The 11,507-nt window shown below is 52.0% G+C and overlaps 1 protein-coding gene across 1 annotated transcript in view; it reads right to left on the minus strand.

Moving 5' to 3' along the window:
* The window catches only part of MYO15A (myosin XVA), a 104,491-nt gene extending 94,395 nt beyond the window's left edge, over positions 1-10,096 (minus strand). The window contains exon 1 of the mRNA XM_075117570.1: positions 9,397-10,096. The gene's annotated coding sequence lies outside the window, so the exon portion shown is untranslated. The remainder of the gene's footprint in view (positions 1-9,396) is intronic.
* Between the last annotated feature and the right edge of the window lie 1,411 nt (positions 10,097-11,507).

Consider the following 11,507-nt stretch of genomic DNA (forward strand, 5'->3'; position numbering starts at 1 on the left):
ATAAATGTATCACTCTTTTATCTGAAACTAGAAATATGAAATATAACTCTGAGGTCCTATTGTAGTTCTGCAAAGTGTGGGCCATTAATGGTGGTTTGGAATCTTAATGGCTCCCATTAACCAGGACAATTGACTGTAGATGGCTCTGTTTTATGAATGCATCCGATGAAGTGAGCTGTAGCTCACGAAAGCTTATGCTCAAATAAATCTGTTAGTCTCTAAGGTGCCAAAAGGACTCCTGTTCTTTTTGCGAATACAGACTAACACGGCTGCTACTCTGAAATCTGTTTTATCTGTAAGTCATCTTGTATGCTGGCAAGTGAGTAATGAAGTCTTACAGTCACACGTGATCATGTCACCTGAACTGGAATCCATCTTAACGTGGTGCTTTTCCATTGAGGAGGGGTGGGAACCCAGAGGGACAAAGGATTCCCACCTTATGCAAAAGATATATAAGGGGGTGGAACAGAACAAAGGGAGGGAGAACATCATGAGAAATCCCGTAGCTACCACCTGAGCTGGAACAAGGGCTGTACCAGGGGAAAGGATTGTGCCCAGACAAGGAAGGCATCCAGTCTGTGAAAGAAACTTACTGAAACATCTCTGAGGGTGGGATTTTATCTGTATTCAGTTTTATTACTGTACTAGACTTAGACTTGCGTGTTTTATTTTATTTTGCTTGGTGATTCACTTTGTTCTGTCTGTTACTACTTGGAACCTCTTAAATCCTACTTTCTGTATTTAAGAAAAACACTTTTTACTTATTAATCAATCCAGAGTATGTATTAATAATTGGGGGGCAAACAGCTGTGTATATCTATCAGTGTTATAGAGGGCGCACAATTTGAGTTTACCCTGTATAAGCTTTATATGGGGTAAAATGGATTTATTTAGGGTTTGGACCCCATTGGGAGTTGTGCATCTGAGTGTCAAGGACAGGAACACTTCCTAAGCTCCTTTCAATTAAGCCTACAGCTGTTAGGGGATGTGGTTCAGACCTGGGTCTGGGTTTGCAGGAGGCTAGCGGGTCTGGCTCAAACCCTGCAGGGCACTGAAGTGCTAAGATGACGGGGCAGGAAAGCAGGAGCAGAAGTAGTCTTGGCACATCAGTTGGGAGTTCCCAAGGGGGTTTCTGTGATCCAACCCGTCACACTCACTCTTCTTAACAGATCCCACCCAGCAGTGGGAGACCCATTAAAATGGGGAGTGCCATGCAGAGCACTCCAACAAGGAAAGGCCCTCGATCCCTGAGGTCAGGGAAGGAAAAGGGGACTTAGACCTCCCACCCCCCTCAGGGCTCTGGGTCCAAAGGAGCCTCTTCCCCCTACCTAAGTTGTGTTGCTAACAGGGCTGCCTCCAGTGGCCCTCTCAAACTGAGCAGAAGTTGGTGGAGGTGGCTGGGGTGAAGAGATGCATCACGCCAGGACAAGACCACTTCCCCACCTGCAATCCCCGGTAGTATTGCATTAATCAACCCTCCCCAGGCAGTTGGCTGCAATGGAGATTAGGGGACATCAGCAGGGTATTTGGGCTGTAGGACAGAGACCACATGCTGGGCTGTCTAATCTGCTTAGCACATGGGGCTAGCTAGCAGGTGTCACAGTAAGGATACAGGGGGGACAGGCAGGGTTTACGAGGAGCTGTTTCTCACTGGATCTTTGCAGGTGTGAGAATTGGAGGACACAGGTAATTCAGAGGGATCAGAGGTCACTACAGGCCACTTTGTGATGGGCAGGGTGGGACTTGCTGGATTGACCAGTGCCTAGAGTCAGGGATAGTCAAATCAGGGTCTCTAACACCTCACTGCAGTACCACAATGATGACATCCATTAAAGGGTTAATTTAGTGCCCTAAATTGCTAGGGCACAGGGCACTGCCCTCAGGGTAGGTCCGGCAAATGAGTGTTTTCTAGCTGTAGTGATTCTACCTTGTGCTTCATAGGTGGAGGGCAGCGTCCCCCACAAACTGTGGGTGGAGGTCTGGGACCTGCTCACACCTGGAATCAGTCTCTCCATGCTGCTCGCCTAGTGGAATTTAGCTCCTCCTAGAGCAGCTGTTACTTTTCTAAATCACAGCTGGATCCTGTTCTACTTCGCCTCCAAATGCAAAACACTGATCAGTCATGCTTCTGGAATCTGATTGGCTAGAGCAGCCAGCCTAATGTTATTCCCAATAACCACCTGCTGCCGTAGCCAATGAGATTCCAGGCTCTTGAATGTGCCATAATGTATCGCATCTTATGGAACAAAACAAGCTTGCACCAGCCCATAAAAGACACAGAGCTGCCCTCAGCTTTCACACCACCAACAAAAATCACACCAAAAAGTTTACATCTGACCGATGACCTCATCAGAGGCAGCCTTGACACGCGGCCTTGCAAAATGTAAATAAAAACCTGAACATCTTTTATAGCTGTGCCTGAGATCCCTCTCTGGGCACGGTCCCGGCAGCGAGCTGTTCACAGCTGACTCGCCCTCATGAAATCTTGTTCTGCACAATCCCTCGTGAAAAGGGCCGTGCCTGAGATCTACCTGATGGGATACGCGCAAAAAGAAAAGGAGTACTTGTGGCCCCTGAATTTAGCCGTATGGAGTGGAAATCCATCTCAAATAAATTGGTTAGTCTCTAAGGTGCCACAAGTCCCCCTGTTCTTTTTGCTCATGGGATAGCCGCCGTAGGCAAATACATGGGATCACGTCACCCTCTAGTGGCCAAGCTGTGTTGCCTTCTTCAAATGAGGCCCTTCCAGCTGGGTGAGGAATGCTGCCACTGGGCTTCCACGGGAATTCCAGCTACTCTTCCTTTGCAAAACCTCATGGGTGGGCTAGCGGAACTATTCTCCAAGGATACCAGGGACTCCTCTGCCCCATTCCCCACACCCTTCCCCCCCCATAAGAAACCCACACACTGGTATAAGTCTCTAGCATCGAGCGCACAGCACAGTCTCTGCCTGCCAGGCACATAACCCCTGTGCTGTCAGTCACTGTGCTGTAACTAGGTCTATATGCTGATGCCATCAAATATCTGTTCCTGCAGGCAAGTGCCTCATCTCCTGCGAGCAATGATTCACTTCTGGGAGACCCCGGCCACAGGGCTGTCTCCCACCTGGCTGCAGACGAGCAGGAAGCCCTTCCCCTGGGTAGCCAGGCCTAGAAGCCTTCTCCTCTAGTTCTGTCCAGTTGGATGTGATGCAGATCACTCCGTTGCTGGCTACAGCCCCCTGAGATCTGCTAGAGACCCAGCCTGAGCCAGTCAGGAAATGCTAAGACTTACCTTCAGGAATCAGAGCCACCGTGCCCCTGCCAGCCACCACGAATTACACCCCTGAGCCAGATACACAGTCCCCATAACAACTCCGGGCAAATCCACACCGCCGGAGAGCACAAAGTCAAGGGCCCATCAGGTGAGTCAAATCTGACCCCAAAACCAAGGCAACAGGAGGAAGCTAAAAGCCCACAAGGGGCTGGGATCTTAAAATGGGTCCAAGGTGAAGGGCAGGGTGAGGCCAGCTAACCTTCCTGTGCTCTAGCTTCTGTCGCAGGCTGCTTTCTGCCACCACACCTGAGCTCTTAACAACTGGTGCTTCCCCTCAGAAATGCCATCTAATCCCCCAAGCTGGGCACGGCCAATGCCAGCTCGCCTGCTGAAAGGGAGCTCTGGCGTCACAGCCGGCAGGAGTAAATAACAGAGACAATGAACTCTGACAAGCCGTGCTCTCCAGCCCACGCTGGGACAGTCCAGCCATTATCCTCCTTCTCCAGCAGCCGCACAGATGAGAGGGCTCTGGGACAGCATGGGAAGGCAGCCTTTCACGGCTAGCCAGCCTTTCACGGCTTCTCCTTTGGGGTGCAAGGATTTCTGTTGTGTGTGGGACCAGTCCCCGGGGTAGATCAGATCAGAGGTCCCTCTCGCCCAGTATCCTCTCTCTGACAATGGCTAATGTCTGATGCTTCGGAGGCAGGTGTATGCACGCCGCTCCAGGTCACTGTGGGATAACCTAGTGCTTTTAGCGCTGCAATTGGATTCTGTCCGTGCTTGTGGCAGCTGACCCATTAGAGCTGCGAAGTGTTAACACCTGAACCAAACAGGTGAAGAGCAGCCCCCTCTGCCAGGCTTTCCTCCCCTGTGCATTCACACTGGCAAACCCTCTGGGTGACTCTCCCTCCAGCAGCAGTGACTGCATGACAGCTGATCCACACAGGAGAGAAGAATCATAGAATCATAGAATATCAGGGTTGGAAGGGACCTCAGGAGATCACCTAGTCCCACCCCCTGCTCAAAGCAGGACCAATCCACAATTTTTGCCCCAGATCCCTAAATGCCCCCCTCAAGGATTGAACTCACAACCCTGGGTGTAGCAGGCCAATGCTCAAACCACTCAAACCACTCAAACTTTGGGCCCGGGGTGGACAGCTCCTGCAATCCCAAAGAGTTAACTCACGGGGATGGGGCATATGGCTACACTGCCCTGCCTAGGGCATTCTCGTGTCTGGCAGCTCGGCAATCCACAGCGCATGGGCTTCGACAGAGGAGTCACTCTCTGCAGTCACTAGAGCCACTTTCAACAGCTGGGAAAGGGTTAACTTACCCTGGGGTCCAGTTCTCCCTAGGGCTAACAGTGGTGGCGTGCCTCGGGGTATGGTCAGCTATGAGAGCCTGTTCTGACACTGTCGTGTCTGTATTTTGATCCCGGGGTGCTGAGTCTAACTTGGCTGGGCAACTTGGGCACCTGGGGAGTGGCAGGGGGTGGTGTATGAATGGAAGCAGAGAGAACTGGTGTCAGCCCTCGCCAGCTGGCTCCTGCGGTTTCCACTGATCTCAGTGGAATTGGTCTTTCTCTTAATAAAATTTACTCTTTATTTTTTTATTTATATCTTTGCTGCACTGACTCCAAACGCACCTCTCTTGCTTTCAAAAGTAGGAGAGACCCTGGTTTAGACTCGCTGACTAGAGAGGAGATGGGAGCCACCCCCGTAACCAGGTTGCCTGACACTTTCCATTATAAGAGATCCTGTGCACTGAATGAGGCAGGGGTCCTGGGGATAAAATCGCACGTGATCATGCCATTAAAGACTGTATTGTAATGCATACGCGCTAGGGGACTGAATTAAGGATGCACAGACAACTTAATTCTGGCATTTCCTAGCTTCTGAGTGCTTGACTTTGCAAGCTTAATAACCGTCTTTTAACATCATTTTTAATGTACTATTAATTTCGATGTATAAAAAACCAGACCATTCCTGAGCTCCGACTGCCTCTTCAAATACTTAATGTTCAGTGATCAATCAGATCACATTAACCCATTCAAACCCTCTGCCAGGAGATTCCCCACAGCTCTGCTCCCGTCAGCAACAAGAAAACCTTTCGGACAGATGGCCCTCTACTGTGAGCAGCTCCCAGGCTTCGTCTGCTGTTCGGATCTATATTTTTCCAGAGCATTTTTGCGGGGGATTTTCCCAGGTGTGGCAAGAAACATTTTCCCTCAAGGAAGAGAGGGCATTTTCATGGTGCTGAAGATTAGGATTTTCAAAGAAACCTAAGGGAATTGCGTGCCTAGAGATTCTAACTCCCTTGGACTCTCAAAAATCCCAATAAAATGTCTCAGCTGTTGCTTAATCAGGAGACCGTTAGCAAAGAACAACAACGTTGTTGACCCTACCAGCTGATGAATCACGCTGCATATCCTGATGAATCAGTAGTTGGTGCACGCAATATCAATTCTTTCTCTCTCAACACACACACACACACACATACGCACACACACAAAATCCCCTGTTTTAATTAGCACTCCTGTAATGGGATGGAGGAAACCATCAGTTTCCTTTTGAATTCAGAAACCTGGGCGAGGAACCAAAGGCACTGGAAGGAAAAAAGAAAGGGGGAGAGAGAAAGAAACCGTGGTAAGTGATGGAGATTGCCATTGGCACAGCTACCCGAGCAGTTGCCATGGTTTTCCCCAGAAGAGCCACTTTGCTCACCCGTGATAAGGGCCCTCCAGGAGGGAACCAGCTGCCCAGAGATAGGGAGAGGCCGTGGGCAGCTGGCACAGTGCGAGCTCCCGGGCATGCTCCCCGCAGCTGTCTCTTTCTATGCGCACACAGAGGTTACACGTCTCTCTCAAACCCACCCACCCCTCACAGGGTAGACACCCATCCCACGCCTGTTCCCCCCATCACACACACATGCACACTTCACCCACCCCTCCCCTACGCACACACACACACACACACACACACACGGGCTGAATGTTGCTCTTCCTCTGCTTTCTGTGGCCTTTGTAGTTTCCGTTCACACAGGAAGCTGGAGGCCCAATCCCACCAGACCCCTTAGACGCCCCTTCTCCCGGCCCTTTATAAATGTAAAGCGCTCACGTGATTTCCTAAGCTCTCCAGTTGCTTTTCCTCTGGCCTCCATCCCCACAGCACTGGGCACCTGACACACCCTAGTGATTTACCCTGCCCAGGCCCCGGCAGGAGGCACGTCTCATCCTCCCCCTTTCGTGGCATCCCCTAGGGCCCAGCCCTGGTGTCACTAGGCTCCCACTCACAGCAATTGTGCTGTCACCGTGTAAGGTGCTGGGTACGATTCAGGCTCCTAGTAACTCAGATGCTGTTGTTTCCCCATCTCTAACATGCAGCCCCAGCTCCTACGTAGATTTAAAATGCTGTGGAAATGCCTCTGGGGTGAGTGCCAACTAGTTACACTAGGGGTGAGGAGTTTGACTCAGCAGGCCACATTCTGAGCTCACCGCTGTCAACCCCAAGTAACTTCATTGACTCTTCCGGAGATGCTCTGGATTTGCACCCGTGTGACTGAGATCAGAATCCGCTCCCGTGCTCTGAAGTACAAATGGTATTTCCGGGTACTCTACAGGATCAAAAGAACATCCTCCCTCTCAGCTAGCAGCCTGGAACATCCTGTTCCCAATTCCTGTAACTCGTCTTGTCCACCCAACAGCATCTCCCCAAAAATCCCCCCCACCAATTGCTAACCACAGTGCACCTCCACCCAGGAGAGTGCGTTCTAGTGTTATCAGGGTAGGGGTGATAAGATGGGGGGCCAAAGGGCCATTGCCCCCCAATTTTTAAACAGGGGTCCACGCTCCCCACTTTTGAGAACCTGAACTCAGCAGGGGCTCAAATTTGGCCCAGTTTGGTTGCTTGGCCCCCCATTTTTGCAGTCCTTCCAGTGCCACTGAGTCAGGGCAGCAGGCCCTGATATGGAGTTAGATATGGAGTTATGATATGGAGTTAGAGGGCCCCAAGCAGCCATCTAGCAGTGTTAGAAAATGACAGGGAACGTGCCCTAGTGTAGACGGAGCCATTCCTTCCCATGGCATTAAGGCATCAGCCACATGGGACTCAAGGGATAATCTCGGCGAGGATGGAATTAGGAGTGGAATTACTCTGGCTGCTGGCCTCTGAGTCTGCTGTCCAGGTGGAGCCAATAACGACTCACCCCATGGGGACACAAGGTCCTCGGGCTGAAATTGTTGGGAGGATGATCAGGGCGAAATGGGCCTGCGTAGCAGCTGTATTTCTTCTGTACACACCTCTGGGGAGTGAGGAAGGCATAGTGCTGCAGAGGCTTCTCCCACAGCTGGCCACCTCCCTGGGGCAAAGCTTGTCGTGGTTATCATAGACACACGTGTCTGCCACGGCCCCCTTAGCAACAGGAGCTGAGACCTCATCGGGGGACGGCTTCCAGGACCCTTGGTTGAGCCTCGTGGTGGGAGTCAGCACCTACGCCAGCAACGCTGATGGGTTCAGAAGTTCAGGAAACTCAATCCATGTGTGCACCTGCAGGGTGCAGCTATTTTCAGAGCTGTCTGGATCTGGCCATTTATAACAGACTAAACATGGATGGAAGCTAGATGGAGACTAGGATGGAGCACCAAGCCCCTGGAAAGCCACCAAGGCAGCCTTAAAGCTTAAACCTCTGGTTACACAGGCACTAAAGAACAATTAGAAACCCGATGGGTGCTCGGGCATAGGTTCTGGAACTAGGGGTGCTGCAGCACCCCTTGGATTGAAGTGGCTGCCATTATATACAGGGCTTACAGTTTGGGTCAGTGGCTTTCAGCACCCCCACTATACACCTTGTTCCAGCACCCCTGTGCTGTGGGAGAAGGTTTTACCCAGAGATTCCCCTATGGAGCGGGTCCACGAAGGAAAACAGCTAAAAAGTCCATTTCACGCAGAACAGTCTATTGCACAGTATTTGCATCATACTAAAGATTTAAGCTGAGGAAAGGGCTGCCGGTGGGGAGCCAGGGGTGGTTTTGGAAAGGGAACTTCCCCACTGGAGCAAACAAAAGAATGCCAGTACTCAGCACTCCTGGCTCCCTGCCCTGTACCGACTGCTGGATCTCCCTGCCTCTCCCAGGAGAGGATGTCTCGCCACTTAAATTGACAGGTGATGTTTCTTGTGTCTCCCATCCCAGTAACTGCAGATATTTGTGTTTGCCCCCAATGCAGTGCAGCTTCCCCTCCTGCTCGGCCCCAAGCAAAGCCCTGCTCTTGTCTAAGTGACATCCCAGCCGGCAGCCATGGAACTGACCAGCATGGCCCAAATCTAGCATGCATTGTGACGGTGCCCCAGGATCGAATGGGAGAGATCAGGGATGGGCAGGAGAACAGTCTCTACCAGACATTTTCAGCATGTCCAAGCACAGGAGAGAGAGCCAACCATGGACAAGTCAAGTCACCCCCTCCCACCACCGCTTGGCATCACACTCAGCACAGTGGGGACAATATTGTTGCTTGATTAGAATACCTCAGAGGTAGCAGGGAGATTGATTCATAAGGGTTTGAAGGTAGTAAGTTATAGATAGATAGATAGATAGATAGATAGATAGATAGATAGATAGATAGATACGTGCTAAGTACAGTTACTGGCCACAAGATACTATGCTGAAGGGTGTCTTAGAAATACAAATAAGTGTATCAAGAAAAATGACAAGAGACAAGTGAAAGCCATGTTGGTTTATACCTGAAGGCTGGTGCCCATAGGTGTTGGAACTAGGGGTGCGGGGGGTACTGCAGCTTGAAGTGGTTTCTAACATATACAGGGTTACAGCTTGATTCAATAGCTCTCAGCACCCCTGCTGGTGCCACTCACTTGCTCCTCTCCACAGCCGTCACAAAGCTCCCCTTTAATTCAGAAGAGGGCTCAAAATAGCCTCCCAATAAATACACAGGCAAGGCCCGATCACTTGAAGTATGAAACATGCTGTGTAGGCTGCGTGCGGCTGCCACAAGGAGGGAAAAGCCACCAAGCACACACAGAGCACAAGCAGTGCTGAGAGGCAGAGAGAAAGGAAGGAGCCTTGTAATACAGTGGAGCTTGCCTTGTCCCACCCCAGCCAGGAACTGACACATTCCCCTAACATTGTACCTTTCGCTGTAGCTGTGGTCCTTAGAGTACCTGTAACCCACACACCCAGTGGCTGCATCTATTTCTTGAATGGTTCCGAAGCTCCCCGTGTTACAGGCGCAGCCGGGTGTTGTCTCTGCTGTGTGCATCCAGGTCAATGGTTACGCGCACACACACACCCATCGCTTGTTCGGTGTCCGCTTGCAGCGTGTTTCATGTTACACGGAGAAGAGCACACTCCCATCTTTGTCTGTGTCCTCTGGCTCCACGGAAAGGATCCTGCTGAAAGGCTCCATTCCCACCTCAACGACAAGCCAGCCGACAAGCAACATCTCAGCGTGTCCTGAGCTGGTGGTTTGTGCTGCAAGTGGCTTCCCAGTCCCTAGAGGCCACTGTGTAGCCAGAGGTTACAGCCGTGTGAGCAAGCTGGCAGGTTATTCAGGAGAAGTGTTCCTGCACTAGGTACTGCTAACCCTCTGAATGCTGACCTGGTCCAGAGTGACAATCCAAGCAGCCATCAAGGGACAAATTTTTAGCAGGTCACCAAGAAACACACCCACAAACCTTGCTAACAGTCACGTCTCACACACTCAGAGCACCCGCATGCACCCGTGTGACTTGGGTAACTGCAGGGGCAGTTCAGCATTTGCACATGCAATTACCCGAAATGTGAGTGCCCAGGACAGCCCGCACCTCCGCAGGTACCGGTTTGGACCCCTGCTGAAAATCCAGCCCTGTGTGCCCCGACAGTCTTGAGAGGGAACCCGCCGTTAGGGGTTTGTCCAACACCCTCACGATGCGATAATACTGCAGCATCCCCGTGAAACATCATCAAGGCACAAGGGCAGCAAGATCGGATCATTCACTGACATGCCTGAAGTCGATGCAAGCCAGGAATCTAGGGGTTCCCTAACCTAACACCAGCTCTCACTGCCCCAGAAAGGAGAGGAGCAAAGGGGGTGCTCTCCCTCTGCCCAGCACCATTCAAGAAGTTTAAAATTACACACTCTGGCCTGGCCTGTGCCCAGGGTCCAGGGAATCTAGGATATTCCCCACCACTAAGCCACCCCTCTCTGGCTTGAGCCCGACAGCCACCCTCATGAGCCTCTTTCAAACACCTAGCTGGCCCAGCTTGGAGCCAAGGGAAGGATTGCCCTGGCTAGGCAGGAGCTTGTGCAAACACTGGCTCAGATTCATTTTCCGCCCCTGCGACAGGGAAGAGGTGGGACCTGGGCGCTCCTTAACCATTTCTCGGGGTGGCTCCATTAATGTGCAGATCCCCGCCCCACTGGCATGGAGGAAGGCAGGTCAGACATCTGCCGCCCACCTCCCAGCAACTGGTGGGAGCCAGGCCACGGGGAGAGGTTCCTGGGACAGGGAGGAGAAAAGCAGCTGGCGAGGAGCAGAGATTTAATGGCCAGAGGCGCCAAAGAGCAGGATTACAGCTAAGCCGTCTGGCAAATGGTCATGCCAGCGAACGCCCCCACACGTACCTGCCCTCGCCTCAGCTAGCCGGGAACCAGGCCACGGGCGCAGGCTCTCGGTTTCAGGCTGTGGCCCACCACGCTGGTTTCGGGGTGGGGCTCCAGCATTTTCTACAGACTTGAAGGTTTCCTTTAAGCAAAGGCTGGCCTGTGGGAGGAGACAAGCTTCTGAGGGGACAGAGCTGCACCCGCCAGGGTGACGTGTGCTGGGGGGCATGGGGATGGCGAAAGGGTTCTGAGATGTGGGTTCAGCCAGGCCATTTGGGTGGGAAAGGCCGAGCACCTGCCTTACGAGGGACTGCACAGAAATGGGGAAGGGTGGAGGGCAGCAAAAGCAGAGATGAATGAGGCGGCCCCATAAATTAGAGACAAGCCCTTGGGCATTAGACGGGAGAGGGTTCAAGGCTGCAATGCCGTGGGCAGGTGTTCAGGTTACTGCAGGCCTGAGGCCCAGCAAGCTGGCAGGTGGACGCACACAGGGGGAACAGAAGAGCTTAGGACAGTGCAGGGGGAACACTAAAGTGCTGTGACCCAAAGGCATCTGAACCTTGCCCAGTCGTGCAGCAGACTGTGTTACCCGGCCTAGAGCATCCCTGGGCCTCCGGGACAGATCCCTACAGCATCCTGAGCTGGCTCAGCCTGTCTCCA

Source organism: Caretta caretta, chromosome 10 (assembly GCF_965140235.1).
Source record: "Caretta caretta isolate rCarCar2 chromosome 10, rCarCar1.hap1, whole genome shotgun sequence".
In the NCBI taxonomy this organism is placed as follows: Eukaryota; Metazoa; Chordata; order Testudines; family Cheloniidae; genus Caretta; species Caretta caretta.